The following is a 15,449-nucleotide window of genomic DNA, read 5'->3' as shown; positions in this document are numbered from 1 at the left end:
TCTTGCATCAGGTTGAGGAAATGCCTCACGCCTGGGTGAGAATCTCTTGGCTGTCTCAGGAGCTGAGCTGAGGTTCAGGAGACTAGAAACCACTTCCAGTATTTCCCTTATGAAAGCACATGACCTTGGGCATATTTGTCAACTCTTATGCCTCAGTTTCCCCATATGCAAATTGGGAATAATAAATATGTCCTGCCTACCTAATCAGACTGTCAGATTCTATCACTCCTTACACCATGGCCAAGCATCACCTCAGCTGTTGGAGGCTTCCTCAGCACTGCTGCTATACACATTCCCATTAAGAAAAATATTAGATGCAGCTGCAGTGGACTGCATATTCTAAAATTGACCACAGCAATATCTCTAGTTTCATATATTCTTCCAGTATGTTGTCACTCCCACCATTTCCCTCCCCTTGACCTTGACCAAGTCTTTGTGACAGTTTCCACAAACAGAATGCATGAAAGCAGTGCTGCATAAGATGCCAAGTTAGGTTATAAAGGACATATCTATCCATCCTTTCATCCTTCTATCCACTCATCAATATGGTTTATTTTTTGGATGCATTTCAAAGTAAGTTGCAGACATCAATACATATCACCCCTAAACACTTCAGCATGCATGTTGCTAAGTAGAGCCCAATATTTGTTTGCAGTTCTTTTTTGGCAAAATGTACAGAAAGTGAAATACACAAATCTTACATGCCCATTTAAAGAATTTTATTTCTTCATTTCAGTCATTGATATTTGAAGTCGTTTGTTACCATAGCATAACCCAGCCTATCCTGGCTGATTAAGTCCATTGAATGTTGTGTTGCCCTGTGATATCACACACACACCCCCAGATGCCCTAAATCTTCCATTCAGTCTGCCACACACGCAGTCTAGAGTTGGTGGACTGGAGAGAGGAGATGGTCAAGGAAGTCCCCAGTATAGTGATGTGGTAGCAAAATGGGACACTGTACGGAGTCGTCAAAACGCAAGTAGAGATTAAGAAGTCTAAACTAGAAGACTGCGGTGTCAGAGGCAACTTGAAGACATGCAAGTATCCCTTCTCCCCCTCCCCACCGCCCCCAAGACCACTAGAAAATATTGGAAGGAGACCCTGAGTGTCCCCTTATACCCTGGCTGGGGATTTGAGCCAACTTGACTTTGTTGGCCCAGGTGATTACTCCCTCCTCCTTGAACACCTTCTTGGTTTGGCCTCCAGGATCACCCTCTATCCTGGTTTTCCTCTTAGCTTCCTGGTTACTCCTTCTCAGACTCCAGTTTCTCCTCACCTCTAAATGTTAGAGCACCCCAGAGATCAATGTCTGCATCTCTTCTCTTTCGCTTCCATACTTAGCCCCTTACAGATCACATCTAGCTCCATGGCTTTAAATACAAGCAATATGATAAAAATTCTAAAATTTACATTTCCAGCATGGATTTCTCCCCTGAACTCCAGACATCATGATCTGACAGCCAATTTAACATCACTACCATTAAGTCTAATAGGCACCTCAAACTTAACATGTCTAGAATGGAACCTCTGATCATCCCCCCAACTTTCATTCCTCTTGCTGTCTACCCCAACTAGGTCACATTCATGGCAACTTTGCTCTTCCCATGGGTCAAGCCCAAAATCTATCTTGTTCTCTCTCTCTCTCTCTTTCCCCCTCTCTTTCTCTATCTCTATCTCTCTGTCTTTATCGCTATCTCTATCTCTCTACTTATTACGTCAAGATTCATTATTATCTTTACCTTTACTATGTATCCAGATTCTGATGACTTCTAGAGAATTTTACCACTACTCTCTTAGCCTAAGCTACCTCCATCTTTCCCCTGGATTATGTCAATAGAGTCCCAGTAGGTTTCCCTGATTCTATCTTTGACCTCAACAGTCTATTCTCAACATAGCCTGAGTGATTCAGTTACACATAAGTCAGAACACAGCATGCTTCTGCTTACACCTCTCCAGTGGTTTCCCATTCACTGAGCTAAAAGTCCCTAACAAGCTACGAAACCCTACCTGATTTGGTCTCCCCTTACCTCCTAACCTCACCTCCTTCTACACTCCCTCTCATTCACTGCTCTCCAAACACATGGACCTCTTGTCTATTCAAGCACCCTCCTGCCTGCCCTAAATCAAAGGAATGTTCTGCTAACCTAATTAGAAGATGTAGTCAGTTGCAGCCTTGCTCAGAGGTCAGTTATGTCCACAAGGATGAGACTAATTTTCTCTTTCTAGTCTGCAGACTTCAATACAGAGGCAACAATCTCCTTTTATGGTCGCAAGGGGAGTTGTCACAGCTCTAAGCCTTGCATAGTCCCATGAGAGTGTCCGAAAGAGAAAGCAAGGGAAGTATTAGCAAAAGGGCTCTAACCTCAAGTGCCTCATCTTGTCAGGGAAGTAAAACTCTTCCAAAGGGCACCAGCAAAGTTCCTCTCATATATCATAGTCCACAGCATACCCACTAGCAAAGAGGAACGTGATTACTAAGAACTAAAATACTGCCTGCCATATCAGTAAACAAAGGGTGTTGCAGCCATCAAGCCATTACATTTCAGCTGCTGGGACGTTGACCTCTGAGGGAACTCAGGATGGAGACAAACGGGCTGCCCACTTCCAAGCCCATCTAGCAGTCAGCCCCTGCAGCCACCTCCATGGTGCACCCTGAGCAGACTCAGGATGAGAAAACACAGGATACTGGCCCCAGATAGCTGAGGTGCATATCAAAGGAATGGCTTCAGTGAGCCCAGACTCTTGCATCTTCCCATACACAGAGAAGAACTAAATTCCTTAACTTGAGATATCTGGTTTTCTTTAATTAACAGTAATCTTTTGATGTTCCAAATACTTGGTCTTTGTTGCAAAAACTCCTATATATCCTGATTCCCCCTCCCCCCTTGACTCTTTGGAACAGTTTTCTCAGCGTTATCTGAGATGCTGTGTCCTGAGCTGGAAGTCCTCAGAAAGTTCGCCGAATAAAACATAACTCTCCACTTTTAGGTTATGCATTTTTTTCAGTCAACATTACCATGATAGTCACCATCTGTCTCACTGGGGCTGGGCATATTATGTCAACATCAAAGTAGACATTATAGGAGCAAGGAGGAATGGGGCAGCCAGCATCTCCTAGACACCACTGACAGGCCACTAGATTCAGAAAGAGGAACCCTGGACCCAATACTTGCTCTGCCATTAAACTTAACAACATTTATAAGTAATGCCCCCCTTGTAGATCACTGCTTCCTCATCTGCAAAATGAGGAGGCTGGGCTAGACATTGCCTTCCACTTTGAATTTTCTCTTATTCTGTGAACTTCCACGTGTCATAAAGATCTGAGTCTTCCTATGTGCCATTCCTCATATATATATACATTTCCTAAAATGATAGAAATGCAAGGATGTCTTTGATCATCTATTTTAAAAAGAGAAGGGAAATTTTAATAAGAACATTTTGTACTGCTCGTTCCTGGCTGGCCTTTAAGAATAAAGGATCTTTTTCTACCATTACTGACATTTTAAAAACAGCCTTTCAGATTCAGTAATTAGGTCCCAAAATCATTCAGCATAAAACTATGGCTTCCCAACAATTATTCTAGTGAGGAAGTTAGAATGACCTCTCATATCTGTGTTGCTAATGGTAATTCCTAGCCATTATCTTATTACTCAATTTAAATACAAGAAAATGGAAACAATTCTCTCCTTGACACCACGACCTCTGTCATTAACAGAATATAGGATTGAAGTCTTTATATGACCATATGAGTAGGCTTGGCACCCTGCTCTCCAACAGTAACTGGTGCTGAGAAGCCATACAACAAACAGTGAGCTCCAAAACCTCCAGTAGAAGGCATAGGGAGATCGATCTATCTATGGAAGATGAGAATGAAAAAAATAGACAGAGAGAACTAAATCATGTGTTTTTCGTATTGAAAGAATAAAGGGACAAGTAAATCAATTGCTTTGCCAGAAAGCTCCATTTAGATGTATCTTAGAATCTGCACAAATCAGCCATCTTACTTCCTCACTCCCTCTGCCTTTGGCAATGATTCATCTTGACTATTATCATTTGTCAGCCCTACTTCTTTGATTCTCATGTTCCTGCAACAGTAATTGCAAAAATGCTTAGAGATAGTAAAACACAATTCAGCCTTTGGCCCTTGCACACAGAGATTCTTTCAGCTGACCTCTTACCAGAGTGGAATGGACATTGACTCAGGTAAGCCCTCTCTCAGCACCTGTTTTCACAGGGTGTGTCAACTTTTTACCCCCAGCCACTGTCTGTTAGGGCCTTTGGGTCCGTACTTAATTGGTGACACAAAATGCACACACCTTAAGCAAATGTAACATTAAACATGCTGCTGCCTTCTGGTATTTATCAAAAGCTCAGTTTAGAGAAAAAATTATGATGGAGAATGTGTAAAATCTATCCCTTTTATCCTTCCATCCACATATTCTAAGGTCCACTCTTGAATTAAGCTAGACCAGCAGGAATTTGTGAACTAAGACTGTCTTTCACCTTTTTCCCTTTCACATTCTCAAAGGCTTTCACTGATTTGGGCTTTGGTGTGACGCCATCAGTCTACATTGAGAAACACAAGAGACACACCAGTGGAACCTCAGGTCTCTACATGGAGGAGGTTGAGGACACTGTTGCATTTTACGGTGTGCTCATTAGAGAGAATCCCAGAAGGAATGTTATTCTTGCCATAATATCAAAATGAATTGTGCCTCTCCTTAGGGATGGGTTTGTTTTTATTCTCATGTACTCTGAATAGTACAACCAAACAAATGTTCCGTTTCATTTCGTTTCTAGAATACTTACAGAACAATTTGGGGCCCATATGTTTCAAGAGTAACAGATTGTATAGTCTGCATTTTGTTTTGCCTTCATTCCTGGCCCCTTTTCATATCTCCACCAGTACATTTCTTTCTTGTTTCTCACCTAATCCTATTCATGGTGTTTTAAAAAATTAAATGTACCCTTATAAATGCTTTAAATCATTTATGGACAATGGAGGGGAAGATTTTTATTCATTTGTTCAGGCAAATTAACATGAAAGTAAATCTTACCCAATTTTAAGAGGCATTTTAAACGTGGTCCTCTTTCCCAAAACCTCTGGGAGACATGATAACACACACAAGACATTCTGATGATTTCCTGGTAAGTGGCAACTAGCAAGTGCTTCAATCCACAATGGTTCAAAGGTCTATGAGAAGGCTGTGTCTAACAACTGACTGTGCAGAGGGATAACTAATGGCAGGAAGGAATGTGGTTACTGATTACTGGCCCAGAACTGGAAGGATGAGCACCAAAAGCAAATATTGTGTGTTTAATACTTTTTGCCAAAGCCCAGCCTTAGCATGGTAAAGAGCAATGTATGAAAGACTCCAAAAGTTTGACTGAAGGAATATTGGTGGCACAGAATGCCACATCAGGCCAAAACAGACAGCATGTGATACCCATAACAATTCCACACAACCTTGAACCACCACCTTGGTTGACTAGATCATGCAATTGTCACATGTATAGATTAGGAGGCTTCACTTTTACTCAGAATGAAGAAAGTTTAAGGTTGAAAATGAAAAATAAGAAGAGTTGATCATATCAGCTGCTGTGAAGAAAAATATAACTTGCAAATTTTTTAAAGGCTAAATATTTAAATTCTCTGGGCTGAATATTGGGAGATGGGGGGGGGGATCTACAACAGATGTAATTCAATTCTTGTATTATATGTTGCTAAAATGACATTGCCTGATATTAAAAGTTCCTATAAAATAAAAAAATCCTCATGAACAGCATCAGAAATAAAACCCAAGTCCCGAAAAATTGCACCTTCCAGCCCAGCTTCATTCCAAATCAAAATATGTATCTCTTTTATTCATAAAATGATACATATACTTATGAATAAAAGCCCAAAGCTGGGCATTTTGAAATGAGTTATCTAACCTCAGAAAGCAAATAAGATCATTTCCTTTCACATCTCTTCACTCCTAGCAATTACCTGACTGAATTTTAACCTGACTCTAAACAGGGAGGGAGCATCTATTTGCCCTGGCTGAATATTACAGCATCCATATGCATGTTTTCTTCCTTTCTAAAAGTCTATCTCTTAATAAGATTTTTTATTAATTTCCTCAAGCACATTTCCACTATCAGATATGCTGGTCATGCCTCACAAATGGCCTATGTTTTAGTGGTTACTGGTCATTATATAAGGAAAGAGGAGAACATCTCCTTCTGTGTGACTCAATGATTTAATAATTATTAATGAGACATTATGCTTTTGTACATTTCTGACAGATGATTAAGTACACTATAAATGTTTAACATCGTTCGTTCTCTGTGGTCTGGAAATGTGATGCCAGATGCCTACCCGTGCTTCACACAATCAGAAAAGACAAATTAGCTCATGGCAATATGGCAGCACTGTTGATTTTTTTCAGTAATATTTACAATCTTCAGGTAAAATGTGAAATGAGAAAAAAACATGTATGTGATGGCAGGTCCTTTTAATTGAAGGATTTTCCCCATACTCATTCGGAAGCAATTTATCTTGTAGGCAGTGGTGTTGGGATAACTCTTAGGCAAACTTCTTGAGCTGTGTCTTCTTGCATTAGCCTCCAGATGGCCAAAGGAGCCTCATTCTCACCCTTTGACTCAAGGCTCATTTTTGCTAATCCTTGCACACAGGAACTTTGGCCCACAGAACAAGGCTGCATGTCAGAATCACCTTGAATTTTGCTTAATATAGATTCCTAGGCCTCCCCTAGCCTAATTAAACCAAAATCTCTTGAGGTGGTCACAAGCACTGGTATTTTATTTTTAACTTCAAAATGTTTCTAAAATACAGCCAGGATTTGAGAACCTCTGATATATACAATCTGCAGTGCCATATTTAACACATGGACCCAAAATTCTTTGACAGTTCTCCTATTAGGAGGAGAGGTCTAGGGTCCCTCCTCTAGAATCTGGGCTCCATGACAACTTGACCAATACATTAAGGCAAAAGTGACACTATGCCAGTTTCCAAGACCAGTCCTTACCAACTGGCAGCTTCTACTTCCTTCCTGTCTCTTAAGACCTCATTCTTGGAATCCAGCTACTATTCTGTGAGGAAGCCCAAGCAGCTGATCCAGAGTCTAGCTGAGCAACCAGACTTCCAGTCATGTGAATGAGCCACCTTGGAAGTGGCTCCTCCAGCCCACAGTAGACCTGCCCCAGATCTCATCACAGACGTGATGAGACCTGCCAAGCCCTGGCCAGACTTCAGATTCATGGGCAAAATAAATAATCAGTATTCTAAGCCATTAAATTTGTGGTGGTTTGTTAGGCAATAAATAACTGGAACAACTGCTCCCCCAGATGGTGTCATGGAAAGGAATTTGCTCTTTTAAAAGTTGAATCATAAGCATTAATGGGCTCAATGCCTCAAAAAATGCAGGCTTCCACCTTCTCTTTGGCCAAAATAATGAAACTCCTCTCCCTTCTTAACACATGATATAGCTCCTCCATGAAGCCTTCCCAATCTTCATTAGTTCTCTGTAATTTTTTCCCAACATCTCAAGTCTTGTTTACGAAATTAATTAGCACTTTGGTCACATAAAATTATGAACTCGGGCTTCCCTGGTGGCACGGTGGTTGGGAGTCCGCCTGCCGATGCGGGTGGCACAGGTTCGTGCCCCGGTCCGGGAGGATCCTGCGTGCCGTGGAGCGGCTGGGCCCGTGAGCCGTGGCCGCTGGGCCTGTGCGTCCGGAGCCTGTGCTCCGCAGCAGGAGAGGCCGCAACAGTGAGAGGCCCGCGTACCGCAAAAAAAAAAAAAAAAAAATTATGAACTCAAAATTTTGGATAACAATTTTCATTTGAAAGATAGTTTGATGAGAAGATAATAATAGTCTTTGAAGAGCCAAATTCTGGAAAAGGGTACAAAGGCTTAGATGAAATTGATAAAAATCAGATTGAGTAAGTAAAGAATGCAATGATGGATGGAGAAATTACAACGTGGCGGGGTAAAGGGGGTTGTTTACATAATGAGGAGCTAAGTGTCAGCAGTGGGCCTTAGAATATTCACTAGTTGGCTCTGGCTGCCATAAGAAAATACCAGACTTGGCTGGCTTAAACAACAGAAATTTGTTTTCTCGCAGTTCTGGAAGCTGGTAGTCCAAGATCAAGGTGCCAAGGTTTCTGGTGAGACTTCTCTTCTTGGCTTGTAGATAGCTACCTTCTCGCTATATCTACACATGTCCTTTCCTCTGTGCATGCTGGGGGAGAGAGAGCTCTGATGTCTCCTTCTCTTCTTATAAGGACATCATTCCTATCAGATTAGCCCCCAATCCTTATGACCTCATTTAACCTTAATTACTTCCTTAAAGACCCTATCTCCAAATATAGTCACATTGTAAGTGAAGACTTCAACAGGTGGATTGGGAGGGGGGCAGGGAGGGGGACACAATTTCATCTATAACAGAATGGGAAATCCTTGGAAAAAATGGAGAATTACACCTTCCCTACATGCCCCAGGCTGGGTGGTCATTTTGCCATCACTCTTACTAATAATAATAACAATGGCAATCATTATTGATCAAAAACCAAGTACCCAACATTTCACATTATCACATTTGCTCCTCAAAACAACTGTAAAATAGGTTCTATTTTCTTCATTCTTATAGCTGAAGAAGCTGAACAAAAGAAAGTTCAATAGTTTATCCATGACCTCATAGCTGGTAAATATCAGAACACGAATTTGAACACAGGTCTGTGGTCTTCAAAGCCCCTGCTTGCAAAGCTAAACCAAGCTACCTATTTCATTCATTCATTCCTTTGTCCCTTCAAAAATTATTGAGCACCAATTATGATCCAGGTCCTGTGTTTGATCCTAGAGATGCAAAGTCGAGCTGCAGAATAAAAAGTATTCTGACACCTGTTAAGACAGTAAGGAAGACTTTATTCAAGGGACTACCACAATTTGGGGTGGGGGGTGGGAGGGTGCAATAGGGGAGAGAGGTCAGGCTCAACCCTGAATACAACAAGGACAAGGAGGGGGTGTTTACAGCCAAAGAGCAGGGTGAAGGTCAGAGGATGAAAAATTACTAAGAGGAAACAGTAGGGATAAGGAGAATTCTTGCTAGACCAACTCAACAGTATTCTTGCTGAAGGCAGACAAGGGTGATAAGATATTGAGGGTGAGGGATTTGATTAGATATCAAGGGTAGGGGATTTTTTGATAAACTGACCCAGCAGGATTTTTGCTTAAATTGGACTAAGTGGGCTAAGGACAGTGTCCAAATCAGGATCTAGTCAAGAAGAGGGCTCAGAGGACCCTGACTAAAGTCGGGTCAAAGAGAGAGTCTTTGCTACCCTGCTTGCAAGGAGTTTATAGTTCAATGAAGAGAAGGACGCCAGTCAGCAGCTGCAGTGTGGCAAGATAAATCTGTGGATCTCTTACCACGCGAATCACTAGGCTTCCTTCAGTTCTCAGAAATAAGTATTTGCACCTATACACTCTGGTTTTGAAATTGGCAGAGAAAAGTGCAGGAGGTGCTGTGTGTGCCGCTGTTGAAGCCAAGCCAGAGATGGAGATGCCACGATTGTGAGACGCTGCTTCACAGAGGTTAGAAGCACTTGGAAGTGATCTCAACCATGGATCGGGCTCCACTTATTTTTGACACTCAATAGCTTCAAAAAGCAGGTTATCCCTAGAGGCCTCCTACACAGGTTTCCTCAGAGCAAATCAGTCGTTTCTTCATGACAGAGTCTTTGGTTTTCCTTCTCATCTATTTCCTTGGTGCCACTAACCAAATTCCTGACTTGTGCTCAGCCAGCCTGAAAACACAGAATGTTACTGGACCATCCTTGCCTCTGGATTCAACTTTTATGTTAAAAGCTGGATTCCTTTGCAGGGCAAAAAGAATCTGCCCCTAAATTGATTGAGAGGCTTTAAGAACTCCAGCAGAATTAATGGCCCCAGTTTATCCCAGTCCCCATCGCAGACCTGGATATACTGCCAGATTGACTGGAAATGCCCCGGAATGATTCTGAAATTGTTCCTAGAGATTGGAGGCACACGGTCACTTTCTGGGATGGTTTAAGCGCTGACCAGTATTGCCAAGAGGATACTGAGGAAAGAAGCCTCGAGAGGTTCCTAGGGTCCACGCCTCGCCCTCTCTGCTTCCTCCACCACCAGTTCTTACACTTGCATCTCTTTCAGCCTTCTCTGTGCCAGAGCCTTACCTCTGCCTCTAGCCTCTAGCAAGAGCACAGAAATTATCATTTATTGTTTTCAATTTTTAATATTTGAAACTGCTTTTTTCCCTACACTTTCCAAAACACAGCACTGTTGGAAATATTTTAATGTTCCACATAAAACAAAAAAAATTGTAATAATTTGTCCCAAAGATTTTCAGAAAAGAATATCAAACACTGGCATAATTACATAGTCTTTAGTTCAGGGTATTATATTTCTATTATATAGTTATGGACCTGCCTTTTCTTTTATTCCCATTGGATAGAACAGTTTGCTTCAAAACCTTTTAAGTTCTGTTTTAAACGTCATAAAATTTATATACTGACAAACCTGTATTGACATTTTCAAACTCCGAGGTATTTCCACAAGAAAGTTTACATCTGGAGCAGCCCAGGGGTATATGTTCTGGTTGATAAAGCATTTAGATGTTTGGGGATGTCAGGCAAAATTCCAGTGAGGAAGAAGCATGAGATAACCTAAAAAAAGAAGTCAGGATGGGAGACAGTGAGTTTGGGAAAACCTTCTTTCCTGATGGACAACAACTAAAACGCCCTGGGGTTCACCCTGGCAAACAGGGTGCGAATGACTGAAACTCTTTTTTTTTTTTCCAGAAATGTCAATCAAGAAGTGAGTTCAGGCAGTTGCATAGTCAAACTGCTGAGTTCTTTCAGCTGAGTAATATCACCAGTGCAAGTAGGAAATGTGTTTAGATTTTCTCAGTGATGTAAGTAAACCATGTTTAACCTAGTTCTGTTATACTCTATTAGAATAGATAGAAAAGGGGTTTCGTGTTCAGTGACCTCATATCTTGTCATGACCTAGAAAAAGTGGTCACGTAGGTAACATACAGAGTGAAGCTTCTTGGGTGTATTATCATTGGATGTAACATAGGCATGAGGGTGGGAGACCAACAAGACATGCCTGATTTGACCCTTAGTCATCTGGTTTAAGACTTTTCTGACCCAGAAATTCTAGGATGGTGGACATACGGACTTCTCTGGTATGATAGTTGATTTTATGTGTCAACTTGACCACACCACGGGGTGTCCAGATATTTGGTCAAACATTTTTCTAGATGTATCTGTTTCTGGGTGAGGTTAACGTTTGAATCACTAGACTGACTAAAGCAGATTGTCCTCCCCAGTGTGAGTGGGTCCCATCTAATCTGCTGAAGGCTTGAATAGAACAGAAAGGTTGAGTAAGGGAGAATATCTCTCTCCCTGACTATCTTCAAACTGGGACATTAGTCTTCTCCTGACTGTGGACTTGGACTGAAAGTGAAACTCACACATTCGGCACTCCTGAGTCTCAGGCTTGCCTCTGCAGATCTTGGGACCTGTCAGCTTCCATCATCATGCGTGCCAATCCCTCATAATAGATCTCTTTATATATGTATGTCATTATATGACATACATATATAACTATATGTATATAATCATACATCATTTTCTAATGGCTCTGTTTCTCTGCAGAACCCTGACTAATATACTCGGTAACTGTGGGGTGCATAAATCAGGCCCTGCACCAACAGAGAAATCAAGAGAGAGACAAACAGATGCAGACAGGTACAGAGCAGAGACACACAGAGAGAGGCAGATAGAAAAAAAACAGAACAGGGCTTCCCTGGTGGCGCAGTGGTTGAGAGTCCGCCTGCCGATGCAGGGGACACGGGTTCATGCCCCTGTCTGGGAAGATCCCACATGCCGCGGAGTGGCTAGGCCCATGAGCCATGGCTGCTGAGCCTGCGCGTCCGGAGCCTGTGCTCTGCAACGGGAGAGGCCACAACAGTGAGAGGCCCGCATACCGCAAAAAAAAAAATTAAAAAAAAATAAATTAAAAAAAAAAAACAGAACAAACACATGACAGAAAGAAAGCAGGAAGGTATGCACACAGATATACCTATGCACAGAAGCACAAAGATAAGAAAAAGGTAAGAAAAAATACATGTTCTCTCTGATTCACTCATGGAGCTTTATTTCTCTATTTCAGGGAGTACATCTGAGGGGGAAACATGCCCCTTATATCTTAACTGCACCTCTGCCCAGTCAGAACCAGCTGTCAAAGATGTCTGTGGGCCAGCTACTTGAGCAGACTGCACAGCGCCCAGGAGGAGAGGAATGGTTCCAACACCTCCCGGATACTCACATACGAACCTGTGGCCACACCCCAAGCCTGAGACCCTCTGTAGGTGACACCATGTAAAGATGGCTTACTGTAAACCGGGCATCTCAACGCAGCTGCCACTGGAGTCTCCTCAGACCTGACCCACCCTGGACCAGTTAAATCAGAATCTCTAGGGCCGAGGCATTGCTGCTTTTTGGAAGCTCCTCCGGGGAACCAGGAAGCAAGCAGGTTTGGGTTCTACTGCTTAAGGCCATTCGCCTGGGTTGCAGAGCTCAAACCTGAGAGCAATGCAAGTAGCCAGGTTTGATGATGTTTGTCACCTGGGCACACGACAGTTATCACTGACATGCCACAAGGTCTACTTTCTGTGCCACTTTCAAAGCTCCAAAGAGCACGGACTGATCCCAAGAGCACACTGTCGCTCTCTGGTGCCAGGCTAAGTGCTCTACAGATGATGCCGCATTTACTCCTCACAACACCCTGTGTCATGTAGGTATTACCTCCGTTTTTCAGGTAACGAAACTGAGGTCAGAGCGATTAAATGGTTTTCTAAGTTCAAAGAGCTAGTACGTGGCAGAGGCAGGGTTGCAACCAGATCTTCCACTCTGCTGCACAGAAAACACAGTGACGGCAGGCTTGGGTTTTATTCCTTTCATGTTTCAGGCTGTCTTCCACACAGATCATTCTGAAAACGAAAACCAGCATTGCCTTCTGTGCAGAGCAGAGGGCCACACACAGCAAGGCACGCGGCGCTTCCGTCTGGTGATCTTATTTTAGCCACGCCAACTGCACAATACGCTGTCACTTTTCCCTGGCCTGGGAAAAGACACAGTTAGAGCAACAGCCCACCACAAATGAGGGGGTGAAAGAGCTTTAAGTGTCTTCATTGACTTTAATTAAGCTCACCAGAGAAGTAGATCACAAGGGATTCTGCAGAACTTTCTTTAGTTTTATTTATCTTATTCTTAATTCCGATTTAACAAGAAAAATATTTTCCTCAAACCTATTCCACCAGTTTAAGGGATTTCTTTATCTATTAAGAAACAGTGCCATCTACTGATACATTTTCACACTGTTCATATAAACCATGAAAAAAAAATCACTGTTGTTCACACCTTAATTATGAACACTTTCCAAGACTTTCCTTAATTAGGAACACTTTCCAACACTTTCCAATTCATCCTTTCCAAATGCCTGTTCTGCACTTATAACCATATATATTATTTTCTTTTATAGTGCAAATGACAAACGAGTTTGGAATTACACTAGGACTTTCAACCATAGGTCTTGAAAAATGGCGCCTCATATCGAGATTTAATGAGGTGGGGAGCCAGGAGGCCCTGCCCAGCAGTGACCACACCTGTTCACCTGAGCCTGCCTGGGAGCTGCATAGCCAACCCAGGAGGGCATGAACCCTACATTCCAAAATACCTAGGAATCAATCTAAAAATAAGTGTGTTTGCCTGCTATACAGAAAATTAGAAACATTATTAAGAGAAGTCAAAGTATATCTAAATAAATGGAAAGCTATACTATGGATTGGGATACATATTCACAACAGAACTGAAATCTCCCCCAGAAGAAATAAAAATTGGTTCTGGAGGGATGAAAAATCTTACTGTCCTTACCTGTGTGTAAGGCACAGACATACAGTATATCTGTGGCATTAACATTTCATGGAGGTAGGGGGGTAATTAGGGGGAAAAAGTCTAAAAAAGACTCTTTGGAGGAATATTAGGGAAAAAAAGGTTGAGAAGCCTGAATTAGGAGCTTCCATATTGTAAATATATCAATTCTTCTAAACCAATTCATAGATTTAATTCACTTCTAATGAAAACTCCGAGAGAGAAAGAGAGAGACAGTAAATTGACAAGCTGGTCATAAATGTATATTGAAGGGAAAGGAAGGATGGACAGTTTATGGTATATCAAGACTCAAGATAGTGCTACAGTAACAAGAGAGTGGTACTGGCCCAGGCCAGGCGAAGAGACCACTGTAGACTGGAGAGCCCAGAAACAAACACGTGTACTTTCTGACACTTGGTTTACAGAACAGTGGAGAGCGGACTACCTTGTCAACAGATGGTACTGAGATTTCCATAGGAAAGAAAGGAAAACTGACCCTTCACAACTGCTGGTGGATCATAGGTATAAAGGCCCCAGACCAGCAGTGTCAGCTCCACCCGGGAACTTGACAGAAATGCAAACTCTCCAGCCTTGCCCCAGATGTGCTCAGCCAGAAAGTGTGGCAGTGGGCCTCAGCCAGCTGGGTTCAGTCAAGCCTTTCAGGTGACTCTGATGCACAGGGAAGTGTGAGAGTCACTGTTTTAGATGCTAAATTAGGGGACTATTTGCATGATCAAGGTAAGAAAAGGCTTCCTAAACAAAACATAACTATAAAGAAAAAGATGGGTAAATAAAAATGCAGACCTGCTGTTCATCAAACGAGACCATAAAGAAAGTTAAAAGGCAAACTATGCCGTGGAAGAAGAAACTTGTAACACAAAACTGACCAAGTCTTACCTCCAGAACATATAAAGAACTATCTATCAGTAAGAAAAAGGCAGACAACCCAAAAGAAAAATGGGCAAGAGACCTGAATAGACACATCCAAATGGCTAGGTATCCAGTAAATTTAGAAATTAGAGAAATAAAGGTTAAAATTACAGTGTAATACGATTACAGACCCATCAGAATAGCTGAAATTAAAGATTGGCAACATCCAAGTGTTGGTTGGTGAGACAATAGAACAGAAGTTGGCAAACTCTCCTTATAAAGTGCCAGATGCTAAAATTTTTAGGCTGTGCAGTCAAGAGATAAAACCAAGGATAGGATATGGGGAGGCGGAAGGGTAAGCTGTGACAAAGCGAGAGAGAGGCATGGACATATATACACTACCAAACGTGAGGTAGATAGCTAGTGGGAAGCAGCCGCAGAGCACAGGGAGATCAGCTCTGTGCTTTGTGACCGCCTGGAGGGGTGGGATGGGGAGGGTGGGAGGGAGGGAGATGCATGAGGGAAGGGATGTGGGAACAGATGTATATGTATGACTGATTCACTTTGTTATAAAGCAGAAACTAATAAAAAAAAATTT

The 15,449-nt window shown here is 42.1% G+C and overlaps 1 long non-coding RNA gene across 1 annotated transcript in view; it reads right to left on the bottom strand.

Moving 5' to 3' along the window:
- Positions 1–15,449, bottom strand: part of LOC132495352 (uncharacterized) — an 86,104-nt gene that overhangs the window by 48,328 nt on the left and 22,327 nt on the right. Inside the window, exon 2 of the long non-coding RNA XR_009533233.1 lies at positions 10,563–10,708. This is a non-coding gene — a long non-coding RNA (uncharacterized LOC132495352). The remainder of the gene's footprint in view (positions 1–10,562; positions 10,709–15,449) is intronic.

This window comes from Mesoplodon densirostris, chromosome 8 (assembly GCF_025265405.1).
Source record: "Mesoplodon densirostris isolate mMesDen1 chromosome 8, mMesDen1 primary haplotype, whole genome shotgun sequence".
In the NCBI taxonomy this organism is placed as follows: Eukaryota; Metazoa; Chordata; class Mammalia; order Artiodactyla; family Ziphiidae; genus Mesoplodon; species Mesoplodon densirostris.
This window is presented reverse-complemented; position numbering and strand designations above follow the sequence as displayed.